This window comes from Xenopus tropicalis, chromosome 2 (genome assembly GCF_000004195.4).
Source record: "Xenopus tropicalis strain Nigerian chromosome 2, UCB_Xtro_10.0, whole genome shotgun sequence".
Classification (NCBI taxonomy): domain Eukaryota; kingdom Metazoa; phylum Chordata; class Amphibia; order Anura; family Pipidae; genus Xenopus; species Xenopus tropicalis.
The window spans coordinates 175,077,297-175,094,916 of NC_030678.2; the positions used below are offsets into that span (position 1 = coordinate 175,077,297).

The 17,620-nt window shown below is 46.7% G+C and overlaps 1 pseudogene; it reads right to left on the minus strand.

The window, feature by feature from the left end:
- LOC116406442 overlaps positions 1-17,620 on the minus strand; it is a 954,163-nt pseudogene that overhangs the window by 607,899 nt on the left and 328,644 nt on the right.

Consider the following 17,620-nt stretch of genomic DNA (forward strand, 5'->3'; position numbering starts at 1 on the left):
CCATATATTTACCCAGAATATCACGTATGTGGCCACATAACACTACAGTTATATCCATGAACCCTTTAGAAAGAGCCACTTTAACACCATGGCCTCTCCAATGTTTAGTAGTTAGAGATCTCCAGCCCCCACTACCTCCAGTGCATGCTGGGAAATGAAGTTCCAACCAGATGACCCCAATTTCCTGCCCTATCCCGGGTCCCCGTTCCTTAGTCCTACGCGGTTCAGCTTGGCAGACTGGAGTTTTGCCGGGTTCCATACATACGCCTGCTGGTTACATCTTGCAATTCAACGCCCGCATTTCGTACTTTCTTGAGGCAAAAACCTGTATTTTTGAATGTAAATTTCCTGTTGACCTGTTATAATTCAGCACCTTACAACACAGCCAATAGTTCAGATCCACCGCCCTCTGTAGGTTTGTCCACCTTCCTCCTGGGGCCCAGAGTTTGACTTCATGGCTTCTGTGACACAATGATATCATCGAGTGACATCACTGGGTTACAGCCACGCCCATCTGCTGCGGAGAGCGGAATAAAGATTTCTGGTGGAGTCAGAGGGAGCAGAAACTTTGCACCCTGCCCCAACCAGTGGCTCGGGGGCAACATATTGCTCACCACCCCCTCCCAGTGGCCTCAAGTAGGTGGCCATTTTTACATTTCTGGCTTGGAGGCAAGTTTTGGAGCCTCCTGTAGTCTTCCAGTCCACATTGGGCTACCGAATAACCAATCACAGCCCTTATTTGTCACCCTCTAGGAACTGTTTCAAGCTTGTGTTGCTCCCCAACTTTTTTTTATATTTAAATGTTGCTCATGGGTAAAAAAAAAAGGCTGGGGACCCCTTCTGTAGGGTATGCCCAGACTCCCAGTAAATGAAAAGCGCTCACTGGTTTGAATCCCCTCAGAAACCTTGTCTTTTCAGGAGGAAGGTTGGAAGGGTTACTATGGATCCGATCAGATGAAACAGGCAGTTGCAATAGCCCATGGTTTTATTTATCCACAATGCACCTGTCCAACGCCTGTGGGTTGAGCTGCCACTTGTTTCTGTGCTCCTGAACCAGAAAAAGAAGTTCTCCTGTCTATGTATTGAGTAGTAGGAGGTGCAAGGAGGAGGACACAATGGGCTCCACGACTTTGTACTTATTAGTATTGGATTCCCTGCTGCCCTATAGGCCTTGGGCCAGATGATTAACCCAGACTCTGCTCTCCCTATGGGTACTCAGGGGATTGGCTCCGCCAATTATTAGTTCAACACTACACAGTAAAAGTCTTATCTCCGGGGCATCAGCTTAGTAGAAACCTACTAGAATCCCACCATCCGCTATAGGCTGCCCAGTCATGCCACGAGCACTAAGGATTTACCTCTCGAGATTCTTTGATTTCCTAGGGAAGATGAACATCATTTCACATAGACGAGTTTTTCTAGGAACAAAGCCCAGGGTCCTGGGGGTGGTGCCTTTTTGCTGTCATGAGGGTGTCTTCAACCCCCATTAATGAATCAATAGGGTGGTATTTCACATAAGGGTAATCTTATATCTGCAATGTGCTACGGCCAAGGCTCGAAAAAGTCCCAGGTCTGCAAAGTCCCAGCAGTGTAAAGGGACTCAAACTCCAACCTTGGCCTTCATTGTCTTGTGTTCTGGAGCAAATAATACAAGGGGGTACTGTATATACATATATACCTTAAGCCTGGGACCCCCCCAGTCCAGTCGACGCTAACCCAGACCTCCTGCCACCCATTATACAATGAGGGAACGGTGGCAATTAATGATGGACAGGAGAAGGCTAAATATATCTGAAATGGGATGAGAAGACCTTTGACTCCAGAAGACTTTCAATGTTGGATTAACAGGGAAGGTTTCGGCATTTAGGGAATCTTTCCACATGGAGCTCATATCTCTGCTTTAAGGGAGTATTTTTGTTTTTTCCTCGTATGTAATTCCGTTATATATCCATCCAACACTAGCTACACGCCTATACCTGCCTAAAACATGCTCCACCGTACCCTATGAGTTATACCGACTGTATGGTACTTGTATCTCTGACCCGTTGCAGGCAGGTTCTGGCAATGCCGGGCGGTGCGGCTTCTCTCTCATATCTAGTACATAATCCCAGCCTTTTATTGGTTTCTTTTTGTTTTGTTTTTGGACAAATCGATGTATTTATTTTGATATCTATTTCTGTCTGATAAATTTAAGTAAAATATTTTCCGAAGTAATTTCCTTGTTCGTCAGTCCTGTGTTGTCTATAAAGGTTTATAAATAAAGACACGAATAACTGAATGTTTTCACGTTTATCCTGTTCTGCACGGTCACATGATGAGTCAGATTGGAGGTTTGCCAGATGAGACATTGGGCCCTGTAATGGCAAGTCAAGCCTGAGGCCAAGGCAGATCTGATGGGAAAAGACCAAATCAACCACCTCAGTATTGGTCTGGCAAGCCCTGTACATGGCCCAATAAGCTGCCTGCTTGGTCTGGAAGGGCCTATCACAACCCATACAGGGCCTGCCTCACTGACTGAAACATATTCTGGCTTTTTATTTGCTAGAATTTTTATACATTTTATAGTCTGAGATTCATTGTTGGGTTCATAGATCAAAGAATCCTGAAACCTGTAACAGACGGAAGCTTTGAGAAGGCCAGGTAAAGGGATGGGTAGAGGGGTGGGTAGAGGGATGGGTAAAGGGATGGGTAGAGGGATGGGTAGAGGGATGGGTAGAGGGATGGGTATAGGGATGGGTAGAGGGGTGGGTAGAGGGATGGGTAGAGGGATGGGTAGAGGGATGGGTAAAGGGATGGGTATAGGGATGGGTAGAGGGGTGGGTAGAGGGATGGGTAAAGGGATGGGTATAGGGATGGGTAGAGGGGTGGGTAGAGGGATGGGTAGAGGGATGGGTAGAGGGATGGGTAAAGGGATGGGTATAGGGATGGGTAGAGGGGTGGGTAGAGGGATGGGTAGAGGGATGGGTAGAGGGATGGGTAAAGGGATGGGTATAGGGATGGGTAGAGGGGTGGGTAGAGGGCTGGGTAAAGGGATGGGTAAAGGGCTGGGTAAAGGGATGGGTAGAGGGATGGGTAAATGGATGGGTAGAGGGGTGGGTAAAGGGATGGGTAAAGGGGTGGATAGAGGGATGGGTAATGGGATAGGTAGAGGGATGGGTAAAGGGGTGGGTAGAGGGATGGGTAAAGGGGTGGGTAGAGGGATGGGTAACAGGGTGGGTAAAGGGATGGGTGAAGGGCTGGGTAGAGGGGTGGGTAAAGTGATGGCTAAAGGGGTGGGTAGAGGGATGGGTAGAGGGGTGGGTAAAGGAGTGAGTAAAGGGATGGGTAGAGGGGTGGGTAGACGGGTGGGTAGAGGGGTGGGTAAAGAGATGGGTAGAGGGGTGTGTAAAGGGGTGGGTAGAGGGATGGGTAAAGGGGTGGGTAAAGGAATGGGTAAAGGGGTGGGTAGGCAGGTGGGTAGAGGGATGGGTAAAGGGATGGGCAAAGGGGTGTTTCTAGGGAAAAGGCTCATTCTCTGTGCTGATATATCCGAGAAATATAACAACGTTTCGTCTCTTTGCTTCCTCTGCATGCAGGCTGCCTGACCAAATGCCGGACCACATGGGGAAACCTAAATTCAAAATATCTCATAACCTCTAAGCAATTAGCTGCCGACAGTTATATAAATAGAAATATATTCACCCTGTTTGCTACAGGGAACACCAGCAGCTTATTAAAGATACCTCCCCTCCAATTCATTCTATTTTACAACCTGTAAAAAGCCAAACGACTTCCACTTTGTATAATACCTCGCGGCGCTCGCTGAACGACTTATTAACCAACTGGACCTGAAAATCCTCTCTTTAAACTCCGTATCCAGCTGATTTTAAAGAACCCCATGATGAGACGCAGGCCTCATAAACTGCTGGTGCGTGAAACCAGATGCACGGCCGGAGCCCACACTAACTGCCAGCCCTAAATGCCACAATCTCCGGTTATCTACAGCAGCGTTGGGGGTAACAAAATCCAAAAATGTGCCATTCCCAACCAGTTAACCGCTTTATAGGTCTGACCACAGCGTTTTGGCAAGTAAAGTCCAAGGCAATTGTCTGCAGGTTCAGCGGAAACAGCGCGAGAGAAATATCTAGAAATAATGATATCATGATAAGTGCAGAACCGCCACAGAGAAATTTGAGTTTAAACAGACGTTTGTTTCCATAGATCCTCTTTATTTTTCCAAAACAGGAAGTGTTCCAGCGGCCATTTTAGGAGCATTGGCAAACAATAATGTGTTTAAGTTTTACTTGAAACTGGGTGAAACAGAAAGCAATGATGGGATTAACTTCTCCTTGAAAATGTGTCAAGGACAGGCTGTCACTAACTATTCTATTCCTCTACTATTCTATTCTAAACATGAATAAATCACAAATTATGGGAGATATTTTAAAAAACAAGAGCTTAGCTGACTAGTACAATAACAAGAGCCTAGCTGACTAGTACAATAACTAGAGCCTAGCTGACTAGTACAATAACAAGAGCCTAGCTGACTAGTACAATAACCAGAGCCTAGCTGACTAGTACAATAACAAGAGCCTAGCTGACTAGTACAATAACAAGAGCCTAGCTGACTAGTACAATAACTAGAGCTTAGCTGACTAGTACAATAACAAGAGCCTAGCTGACTAGTACAATAACCAGAGCCTAGCTGACTAGTACAATAACAAGAGCCTAGCTGACTAGTACAATAACAAGAGCCTAGCTGACTAGTACAATAACCAGAGCCTAGCTGACTAGTACAATAACAAGAGCCTAGCTGACTAGTACAATAACAAGAGCCTAGCTGGACTAGTACAATAACTAGAGCTTAGCTGACTAGTACAATAACAAGAGCCTAGCTGACTAGTACAATAACAAGAGCCTAGCTGACTAGTACAATAACCAGAGCCTAGCTGACTAGTACAATAACCAGAGCCTAGCTGACTAGTACAATAACAAGAGCCTAGCTGACTAGTACAATAACCAGAGCCTAGCTGACTAGTACAATAACAAGAGCCTAGCTGACTAGTACAATAACCAGAGCCTAGCTGACTAGTACAATAACAAGAGCCTAGCTGACTAGTACAATAACAAGAGCCTAGCTGACTAGTACAATAACTAGAGCTTAGCTGACTAGTACAATAACAAGAGCCTAGCTGACTAGTACAATAACCAGAGCCTAGCTGACTAGTACAATAACCAGAGCCTAGCTGACTAGTACAATAACCAGAGCCTAGCTGACTAGTACAATAACAAGAGCCTAGCTGACTAGTACAATAACAAGAGCCTAGCTGACTAGTACAATAACCAGAGCCTAGCTGACTAGTACAATAACAAGAGCCTAGCTGACTAGTACAATAACAAGAGCCTAGCTGACTAGTACAATAACAAGAGCCTAGCTGACTAGTACAATAACAAGAGCCTAGCTGACTAGTACAATAACTAGAGCTTAGCTGACTAGTACAATAACAAGAGCCTAGCTGACTAGTACAATAACTAGAGCTTAGCTGACTAGTACAATAACAAGAGCCTAGCTGACTAGTACAATAACCAGAGCCTAGCTGACTAGTACAATAACCAGAGCCTAGCTGACTAGTACAATAACCAGAGCCTAGCTGACTAGTACAATAACCAGAGCCTAGCTGACTAGTACAATAACAAGAGCCTAGCTGACTAGTACAATAACCAGAGCCTAGCTGACTAGTACAATAACCAGAGCCTAGCTGACTAGTACAATAACCAGAGCCTAGCTGACTAGTACAATAACAAGAGCCTAGCTGACTAGTACAATAACTAGAGCTTAGCTGACTAGTACAATAACCAGAGCCTAGCTGACTAGTACAATAACCAGAGCCTAGCTGACTAGTACAATAACCAGAGCCCTAGCTGACTAGTACAATAACAAGAGCCTAGCTGACTAGTACAATAACAAGAGCCTAGCTGACTAGTACAATAACAAGAGCCTAGCTGACTAGTACAATAACCAGAGCCTAGCTGACTAGTACAATAACAAGAGCCTAGCTGACTAGTACAATAACCAGAGCCTAGCTGACTAGTACAATAACAAGAGCCTAGCTGACTAGTACAATAACAAGAGCCTAGCTGACTAGTACAATAACCAGAGCCTAGCTGACTAGTACAATAACAAGAGCCTAGCTGACTAGTACAATAACCAGAGCCTAATGCTGACTAGTACAATAACTAGAGCCTAGCTGACTAGTACAATAACAAGAGCCTAGCTGACTAGTACAATAACAAGAGCCTAGCCTGACTAGTACAATAACCAGAGCCTAGCTGACTAGTACATAACAAGAGCCTAGCTGACTAGTACAATAACAAGAGCCTAGCTGACTAGTACAATAACAAGAGCCTAGCTGACTAGTACAATAACCAGATCCTAGCTGACTAGTACAATAACTATTGAGCCTAGCTGACTAGTACAATAACTAGAGCTTAGCTGACTAGTACAATAACCAGAGCCTAGCTGACTAGTACAATAACAAGAGCCTAGCTGACTAGTACAATAACTAGAGCTTAGCTGACTAGTACAATAACCAGAGCCTAGCTGACTAGTACAATAACAAGAGCCTAGCTGACTAGTACAATAACTAGAGCTTAGCTGACTAGTACAATAACCAGAGCCTAGCTGACTAGTACAATAACAAGAGCCTAGCTGACTAGTACAATAACTAGAGCTTAGCTGACTAGTACAATAACCAGAGCCTAGCTGACTAGTACAATAACTAGAGCCTAGCTGACTAGTACAATAACTAGAGCTTAGCTGACTAGTACAATAACTAGAGCTTAGCTGACTAGTACAATAACCAGAGCCTAGCTGACTAGTACAATAACAAGAGCCTAGCTGACTAGTACAATAACAAGAGCCTAGCTGACTAGTACAATAACCAGAGCCTAGCTGACTAGTACAATAACAAGAGCCTAGCTGACTAGTACAATAACTAGAGCTTAGCTGACTAGTACAATAACAAGAGCCTAGCTGACTAGTACAATAACTAGAGCCTAGCTGACTAGTACAATAACAAGAGCCTAGCTGACTAGTACAATAACAAGAGCCTAGCTGACTAGTACAATAACTAGAGCCTAGCTGACTAGTACAATAACTAGAGCCTAGCTGACTAGTACAATAACTAGAGCCTAGCTGACTAGTACAATAACTAGAGCCTAGCTGACTAGTACAATAACAAGAGCCTAGCTGACTAGTACAATAACAAGAGCCTAGCTGACTAGTACAATAACTAGAGCCTAGCTGACTAGTACAATAACTAGAGCCTAGCTGACTAGTACAATAACAAGAGCCTAGCTGACTAGTACAATAACTAGAGCCTAGCTGACTAGTACAATAACAAGAGCCTAGCTGACTAGTACAATAACTAGAGCCTAGCTGACTAGTACAATAACCAGAGCCTAGCTGGCTAGAACAACATACCCAGTGAGCCTTATAGGAAATCCTGGGTACCACCCCTACGTAGTTGCCCTACTACCTACCCATGCCCCCTTCTACCCGACCAGCGTGGAACCAGATCTGCCCCAGGTGCTTGGTCCCCACACTCCCCACCCTCCTGCTGTGACCCCAGTAGTTAGGGTTGCCATCTGGCCTTTATTGTACCAGCCTAGCCAATCAAATACCAGTCAGGCCTGGGGCCCTTACAAATTTCCTGGCAATGTATTTGTTGTTCCCACCCCAAATTCCTGTCCCCGTCCTCTCTAATACACCCAACTCACCAGCATTAGCCTGATCCCCCCCACACTGCCCCTTCTATGTCAGCCAGCAACCCGGCCATTTTGTGCCATAACCCTCCCCTATCTGTAAGGGCTGGTCATTTGGAGGTTAGTGTTACAGCCACATCCCAGAATCCAGACAAACCAGTCATTAATCCCAATATCCCATATCTGCCTTGTACTTAGGGCTGACCCATTTACCAAGGGCATTTAGGCCAACTCTGCCCTCAGAAGGCTGATAGGTTAATGGGGCTGATTCCCTGCCCGGATATAACCAACCACAAGGCCGACCAACCTAAGGGTGGCCAATAAGGCCCAATATGCACAGTATCTGACCCACGGACCATACTGGCAGTTACTGTAAGGCCAAACACATTCATTCCCACTTTTCTATTGTTCTGTTTGATGGGGCCGAGCCCCCCCCCGATGGCTGGACCAGCAGAAAGTGAGAAGAAGTTGTGGAGATAGAGCTCCTCTTCCAGTAGAAATGTTCCTTATTCCACCAGGATTGGCTTATTGAGGGTCCCACAGACTGGCCAAGCCGCCCAGATGGTCGGAACCAACTGCCCAATTAAACATGAGCATCTACAGTCACTTTAATTCAACATCTTATCTATAAGTAGGTCCTGGTTGTTCATGTTCTTGTGTTTATTTGAGACCACCGAGCCGTCTCCCGGATGGTCTCGTCTGGTTTTGTAACATTGCCCCCACCCCCATGGAGTGCGTTTATTTTATTGCTGGGTTGGGGTAATTAGAGGCTCTCTATAAACTGCATTGGGTTAAAGAAGAAAACTGCTATTGGGGCTCGGTTCCAGAATTCCAGTTGCTTTAGGGGTTAATTAGTTGGCATGGTGGGGGGGGTTGGCATGAATCAGAGCTCGTTAAACGCTCGCCGTGCCACTTTGTCTCTGGCGATGTCCCCGCGGCGCTCCCAGTAGGTGTAGGTGACACCGTGCCGATGACAGTCCCACCATTCAAGGCGAGAGCTTGTAAACAGAAATACAAGTAACTGTGCCCGGTGCCAGGCCCACCGGTTGGCACAAAGGCCACCGCAATCTGCCGCACAGGGCTGACTTCATCCTCTGGGCTGGAATGAAATGTCACTGCCATCAACAAGACAAACTGTCACCTAGTGGGTCTATCAGACGCGGCGGGGTGGCAGATGGCTTGGGCTGGGGACAATATGTCATCGGAGGAACGAGCCTCGTCGCTGCAGACTGCAACGCAGACATTTCCTGACTCCCTCGCCCAGAGGCCCAAGTCACACGTTGGTACAAGGAGCCCTTTATTCCCCAAACCCCCGGCCGTAGCTACGGGCTTCGCCAACAGGCACTTGGGCAGGGAACATGGACAGGTTGCATAATGTTTGGGCAGAAGGTGTAATGGATGATGGGAATGCACAGTGCCCTGGGAGCCGGGGGAGATGAACGGGGAACGTTCGGGAACAGAAATACGTTATTGGATGGATAGAACTATAAAGATAAAGGGGTTCTTTGTAATAATCAATAATTACCCCCAGTGGGGGGCTCCGGCTGGACCTACCTGCACCTTAGTATTTACACCAAGGCAGAAAGGTGTGTGGGAATTTGTATTTAGTCCCACCCCCTGCGTCAGGGAGGACTGGATACCGCAGACGTGGATGAGCAGAACCAGGGTTCCAGGCCAATCCGGCACTTGGCGTTTTATTAAAGGGGATACAAACCCTGCTGCCCAGCGCGGCTCAACCCAACGTTACTCAGTTGTTACTGGGCTACAAATCCCACAATAATGTAACATATAATGAAGCTTGGGGCATGCTGGGAGCTGTAGTCCAGCAACATCAGGGCTGTATTCTTAAAGCAATATTGCCCAATAAAACTTTCCCCCAAATCCCCACAGCCAGCGACTGCTTTAACATGCGAAAAATCCTCCAATTTACCTGTTACCAAGGCTTTGTGGGGTGAGCAGTAAAAGGTTTTACCCCATAGCTGGGTATTTTGCTTTCTGCTGACCCCGGGCAGATTGCATTGGCTTGTGTTGTACCCGGGGGGATAATTCTACATTTATTTTGGCAGAGAGAGAGGATCTGAAACATAAACCGTCTAATATTCTGCCCAGTGACCTTTCTACATGTCAGTGTGATACCCACGTACCCCAGCTGCCCCCATCCTCACCAGTCATAGTCTTTTTTACAGGAATGGTACATGATTCCCATCAGTCCCTGCCCCAGTGAGCTTACAATCTAAGGTCCCTATCACATTCCCATCAGTCCCTGCCCCAGTGAGCTTACAATCTAAGGTCCCTATCCCATTCCCATCAGTCCCTGCCCCAGTGAGCTTACAATCTAAGGTCCCTATCCCATTACCATCAGTCCCTGCCCCAGTGAGCTTACAATCTAAGGTCCCTATCCCATTCCCATCAGTCCCTGCCCCAGTGAGCTTACAATCTAAGGTCCCTATCACATTCCCATCAGTCCCTGCCCCAGTGAGCTTACAATCTAAGGTCCCTATCCCATTCCCATCAGTCCCTGCCCCAGTGAGCTTACAATCTAAGGTCCCTATCCCATTCCCATCAGTCCCTGCCCCAGTGAGCTTACAATCTAAGGTCCCTATCCCATTCCCATCAGTCCCTGCCCCAGTGAGCTTACAATCTAAGCCCCCATTCGACCTGCACTCCCTGCATGATCCACACATGACAGTAACATCACACAGCAGAAAATGGATCCAGAACTTTGCATTAACCCTACCCATGCCAGTTAGGTCACTAAAGAAAATTCATTTAGAAGGTTGCCTTAGTCTCAGACAGGCCAGTAAGATCACGGCAGAAGACAAATTCTGGAAAGCACATTAACCCCAGACATGCTAGTAAGACCTCTGCAGAAAACAGATTCAGAGCTTTGCATTAACCCCACATGTGCCAGTAAGATAACTACAGAAAACTGAATTAGAGAATTGCATTAACTACAGGCACGTATTCATGTATTTGCATGATTCCCAGATATGCCAGTGCGACTCTCCGGTCTGTTACTGCTTCTTGTTTCTTGGGGTTTCCTTGCCAAGAGAGGAGATTTCACTGTAGGAAAGGGGATTTCACCATCAGCAGAGATAGGAAGTGGCCCTAAGGCCATTGGGTTAGGGCAATTGGGTTAGGAAATGTTCTCTACAGAAAGAGAATTCATTGAGGGGGTTTAGGTATAAAAATCATTAGGGCGGTTGATTTATTGGGTCGGCAGCTGCTGGGGAGGTTTGTGTTCGCTTTCCTTTTCCTATGAATCAAGTCAAGGAGGATTTAGCGAAGGTTCCATGTGAAGGATTTATGGAACATACATTGTTACTGTGTGAGTAGAGCCGGCGCACATGTGTGTAACCCTTTCCTGGCTCCCTGGGGGTCTCGCTGGGACACTGGGTATTCCGTACAGACCAGCCCCCCTGGGTTATAACTAGAGACTGGCATACTAAGGGAATATCCAACCCCCCAGTTAGCACAGGGCCGGTCTGATAAACTGTGGGGCCCTATTGGGACCCCTACACAAGGTGTTGGCAGCTGGCACAGGGTTTCAGAGCTGGGGGGGCAAATAGTCCCTGCCGGAGAAGAGTCCATTCAGGACTTTAATATCTAATGATCCTGTATGTACTAACTATAGGCCTTCGTTGCCTCCCCCATTCTATCTGGGCAGTTGCCTGGGGTCCATAGGAATAAGGGGCAAGAGGGGGTGGGGCAAAGCTGGGGTGTGTCTTGGTAGGGGCGGGGTCCCACACAGGGCTCCACCAGCCATTAATCTGCCCCTGGTTGTACAGTGGATTATGTGGGTACCACTAAAATAGCATCTGTGCTACATACAATATAGTGAATAAAGTGCCCCCTGTTGTAGCATATAGGGATATTATAAGCCCCCGAGGAGTTCCTTATAATATATAGTGAATAAAGTACCCCCTATTGTAACATATAGGGATATTATAAGCCCCCGAGGAGTTCCTTATAATATATAGTGAATAAAGTGCCCCCTATTGTAACATATAGGGATATTATAAGCCCCCGAGGAGTTCCTTATAATATATAGTGAATAAAGTGCCCCCTATTGTAACATATAGGGATATTATAAGTCACTGAGGAGTTCCTTATAATATATAGTGAATAAAGTGCCCCCTATTGTAACATATAGGGATATTATAAGTCCCCGAGGAGTTCCTTATAATATATAGTGAATAAAGTGCCCCCTATTGTAACATATAGGGATATTATAAGCCCCCGAGGAGTTCCTTATAATATATAGTGAATAAAGTACCCCCTATTGTAACATATAGGGATATTATAAGCCCCCGAGGAGTTCCTTATAATATATAGTGAATAAAGTGCCCCCTATTGTAACATATAGGGATATTATAAGTCCCCGAGGAGTTCCTTATAATATATAGTGAATAAAGTGCCCCCTATTGTAACATATAGGGATATTATAAGCCCCCGAGGGGTTCCTTATAATATATAGTGAATAAAGTGCCCCCTATTGTAACATATAGGGATATTATAAGCCCCCGAGGAGTTCCTTATATTATATAGTGAATAAAGTGCCCCCTATTGTAACATATAGGGATATTATAAGCCTCGGGGAGTTCCTTATAATATATAGTGAATAAAGTGCCCCCTATTGTAACATATAGGGATATTATAAGCCTCGGGGAGTTCCTTATAATATATAGTGAATAAAGTGCCCCCTATTGTAACATATAGGGATATTATAAGTCCCCGAGGAGTTCCTTATAATATATAGTGAATAAAGTACCCCCTATTGTAACATATAGGGATATTATAAGCCCCCGAGGAGTTCCTTATAATATATAGTGAATAAAGTGCCCCCTATTGTAACATATAGGGATATTATAAGTCACTGAGGGGTTCCTTATAATATATAGTGAATAAAGTGCCCCCTATTGTAACATATAGGGATATTATAAGTCACTGAGGGGTTCCTTATAATATATAGTGAATAAAGTGCCCCCTATTGTAACATATAGGGATATTATAAGTCACTGAGGGGTTCCTTATAATATATAGTGAATAAAGTGCCCCCTATTGTAACATATAGGGATATTATAAGTCACTGAGGGGTTCCATGGCCATATAAAGGGACGAGGCCGAAGGCCGAGTTTATTGAACTCCAAGGTGACTAATCTCCTCATATTTTACAACAGGGGGTACTTTATTTATCATAATTTACTAGTTTTAGTGAGTCATGTGACAGTGATGACATCACTAAGCGCTGATGACATCACTAAGCAGTTTGTTCCCATAGGGAAATGACCCGACTGTATATTATATATATAAATACATGTACATACACAGTGCAGAGGGAATGTTGCTGATATGTACAACATACCGGACCCCTTTGGGTTCTATTTAGCTCATGAAATCCCCCGAATGTAACCTCCATTTCTCCTGCATTTCTATTGTGTTTTCCGTGGCTGAATGTGCGGATCAGACGTGACATGAACCAGATGCCTCCCCCCAATCTCTTCCAAGTTATTCCCGGGAATTAATATCCCCTGCCTTGTCGGGAAATCACCTCGAGAATAAGAGCGGTAAGCGCTGCGCATCATTTGACCCGAAATATCCCTTGCTTCACTTACTGTAATGTTGCAAAACTATTGCGTCCTCTTGTTTGAGAGAAGTCTGGTGCTTTGGCCTCTGGGGGGCACTGTTTCATAGGAGTCTATGGACAAGCAACAAATTTTATTTGAGTCACAAAGTAGTCAGATCAACAGGGGGACAGGGGCGGGGCTTAGGGAACAGGGGGCGGGGCTTATGGAACAGTTCCAAACCAGATTATTACATTAAACATCATGAAAAGGCTGCAAATTGTTTAATTTATGTATATTGTAAAGTTGCTTGAAATTATTTTCTTTTCAAAAAGCTTTAGTTGTGTTTGGGTAAGTTCCCCTTTAATCTGTCCCACAGTGCTTCCTGGGAGTCGCTTTTACCCCAGCAGCAGAGGCATTCCCCCCCCATCAGGGGCAGTAGGGCCAATAAAGAGACAGCCCTGCTCTCTAACAGAGCGCATTGTCCCTTTAATACCCCGAGCAGCTGTAGAGCTTCATGTTTGACGTATTGGAATTAGGACTGAACCTGCTGAGGGGAAGGGGGGGACATGGCTATATGTCATGTATTTAGGGGCTGCGGGGGGGGGGGGGGATCAGCTCACCGAGGAGGAAGAGGGATTTCCGTAACAGTCTGCTTGACCCTTTCTCAAGTCTCATTGCTGATCAGATCCTCCAGCCGCCATCTGTTGCGCCCATCTCTCTGGCCAATAAAGCAGCACTCGTGGGACCCGTCTCTCAGCACTTGGCTCAGTCCCAGGCTGGCACGGCAGCCATGAGTGACAGTGGCCACAGGGGTATCTGTGTGTCTCGGGGGCAACATAGGGGCCACTACCCAGCACCCTGCACATTGTGGGAGAGTCAGTAGGGCAGCACTAAAGAAAGAGGGCAAAATCAAGACAGCAGGTTTATAAGATGTTAGAACAACAAGAGACAACAGGACAAGATGGAGACAGTAGAGCAAGATGGAGACAGTAGGGCAAGATGGAGACAGTAGGGCAAGATGGAGACAGTAGGGCAAGATGGAGACAGTAGGGCAAGATGGAGACAGTAGGGCAAGATGGAGACAGTAGGACAAGATGGGGACAGTAGGGCAAGATGGAGACAGTAGGGCAAGATGGTGACAGTAGAGCAAGATGGAGACAGTAGGACAAGATGGTGACAGTAGAGCAAGATGGAGACAGTAGGGCAAGATGGAGACAGTAGGGCAAGATGGAGACAGTAGGGCAAGATGGAGACAGTAGGACAAGATGGAGACAGTAGGGCAAGATGGAGACAGTAGGGCAAGATGGAGACAGTAGGACAAGATGGTGACAGTAGAGCAAGATGGAGACAGTAGGGCAAGATGGAGACAGTAGGACAAGATGGTGACAGTAGAGCAAGATGGAGAAAGTAGGGCAAGATGGAGACAGTAGGGCAAGATGGAGACAGTAGGACAAGATGGTGACAGTAGAGCAAGATGGAGACAGTAGGGCAAGATGGTGACAGTAGGACAAGATGGAGACAGTAGAGCAAGATGGAGACAGTAGGGCAAGATGGTGACAGTAGGACAAGATGGAGACAGTAGAGCAAGATGGAGACAGTAGGACAAGATGGTGACAGTAGAGCAAGATGGAGACAGTAGGGCAAGATGGTGACAGTAGGACAAGATGGAGACAGTAGAGCAAGATGGAGACAGTAGGGCAAGATGGAGAATGTAGGGCAAGATGGAGACAGTAGGACAAGATGGAGACAGTAGGGCAAGATGGAGAATGTAGGGCAAGATGGAGACAGTAGGACAAGATGGAGACAGTAGGACAAGATGGAGACAGTAGAGCAAGATAGAGACAGTACGACAAGATGGAGACAGTACGACAAGATGGAGACAGTAGGACAAGATGGAGACAGTAGGACAAGCATCTGATTGGTCGCTATTGGTAACAGGCCTGGAGCAGTTAGAATAATGAAGGCTAATATCTGATTGGTCGCTATTGGTTACAGGAGTGGAGCAGTTAGACAGTGGCCACAGGGGTATCTGTGTGTCTCGGGGGCAACATAGGGGCCACTACCCAGCACCCTGCACATTGTGGGAGAGTCAGTAGGGCAGCACTAAAGAAAGAGGGCAAAATCAAGACAGCAGGTTTATAAGATGTTAGAACAACAAGAGACAACAGGACAAGATGGAGACAGTAGAGCAAGATGGAGACAGTAGGGCAAGATGGAGACAGTAGGGCAAGATGGAGACAGTAGGACAAGATGGAGACAGTAGGGCAAGATGGAGACAGTAGGGCAAGATGGAGACAGTAGGGCAAGATGGAGACAGTAGGACAAGATGGAGACAGTAGGGCAAGATGGAGACAGTAGGGCAAGATGGAGACAGTAGGACAAGATGGTGACAGTAGAGCAAGATGGAGACAGTAGGGCAAGATGGAGACAGTAGGACAAGATGGTGACAGTAGGGCAAGATGGAGACAGTAGGACAAGATGGTGACAGTAGAGCAAGATGGAGACAGTAGGGCAAGATGGAGACAGTAGGGCAAGATGGTGACAGTAGAGCAAGATGGAGACAGTAGGGCAAGATGGAGACAGTAGGGCAAGATGGAGACAGTAGGACAAGATGGTGACAGTAGAGCAAGATGGAGACAGTAGGGCAAGATGGAGACAGTAGGACAAGATGGTGACAGTAGGATAAGATGGAGACAGTAGAGCAAGATGGAGACAGTAGGGCAAGATGGAGACAGTAGGACAAGATGGAGACAGTAGAGCAAGATGGAGACAGTAGAGCAAGATAGAGACAGTAGGGCAAGATGGAGACAGTTGGGCAAGATGGAGACAGTAGGGCAAGATGGAGACAGTAGGACAAGATGGAGACAGTAGGGCAAGATGGTGACAGTAGGGCAAGATGGAGACAGTAGGGCAAGATGGAGACAGTAGGGCAAGATGGAGACAGTAGAGCAAGATGGAGACAGTAGGGCAAGATGGAGACAGTAGGGCAAGATGGAGACAGTAGGACAAGATGGTGACAGTAGGGCAAGAGGAAGACAGTAGGGCAAGATGGAGACAGTAGGGCAAGATGGAGACAGTAGGACAAGATGGTGACAGTAGGGCAAGAGGAAGACAGTAGGGCAAGATGGAGACAGTAGAGCAAGATGGAGACAGTAGGGCAAGATGGAGACAGTAGGGCAAGATGGAGACAGTAGGGCAAGATGGGGACAGTAGGTCAAGATGGAGACAGTAGGGCAAGATGGAGACAGTAGGACAAGATGGTGACAGTAGGGCAAGATGGAGACAGTAGGGCAAGATGGAGACAGTAGGGCAAGATGGAGACAGTAGGGCAAGATGGAGACAGTAGGGCAAGATGGAGACAGTAGGACAAGATGGAGACAGTAGGACAAGCATCTGATTGGTCGCTATTGGTAACAGGCCTGGGGCAGTTAGAATAATGAAGGCTAATATCTGATTGGTCGCTATTGGTTACAGGAGTGGAGCAGTTAGACTCAGGAAAGCAAGCATCTGATTGGTCGCTATTGGTTACAGGAGTGGAGCAGTTAGACTTGGGAAAGCAAGCATCTGATTGGTCGCTATTGGTTACAGGAGTGGAGTTGTTAGACTCAGGAAAGCAAGCATCTGATTGGTCGCTATTGGTTACAGGAGTGGAGTAGTTAGACTCAGGAAAGCAAGCATCTGATTGGTCGCTATTGGTTACAGGAGTGGAGCAGTTAGGAAAATGAAATGCGCTATATGCAGAGTCGCCATGCACAGAACACATTCCTCCCTGTGGCCGGGGGCACATTCTTGGCACAATAGCCCCCCTGGATCCATTGGCTGCAGAGAGACAATCCCCCTGGTACTGTGCCCCGCAGGCTGCTGCCCCCCCCCCCCCCCCATCTTCCTTGAATCGTTCTTCCAAGAAAATCCCATCAATTTTAATCAGCGGCGCTGAGAGCGGGAAATCCATGATCCGGCAGATCCCTTATTAGCGACTGTGAGAGATCAAAGCGAAGAAACGAGGGGTCTCACTGCAGGGTTGGGGGTGTTAGTGGCGGGAAAGGGATACCCCCGGGGCATATAGAGCGGCACCTACCCCAGCCTGGGCACCTCGTATTGTTACTGAGATTAGTGCCCCAACCCAACGGGGCAGAACCCCAAATACCCCCCCAACTAGCAACTCCCCAATACCCATTCATTCCTCATTCCCTGCACTGCTGGTTCTGACTCCTGATACAACTCCCCAATACCCATTCATTCCTCATTCTCACTGGGTTTATAGTTATGTGTAACTGTCACTGTGTCTGTCCCTTTCCCTTCCCTGCACT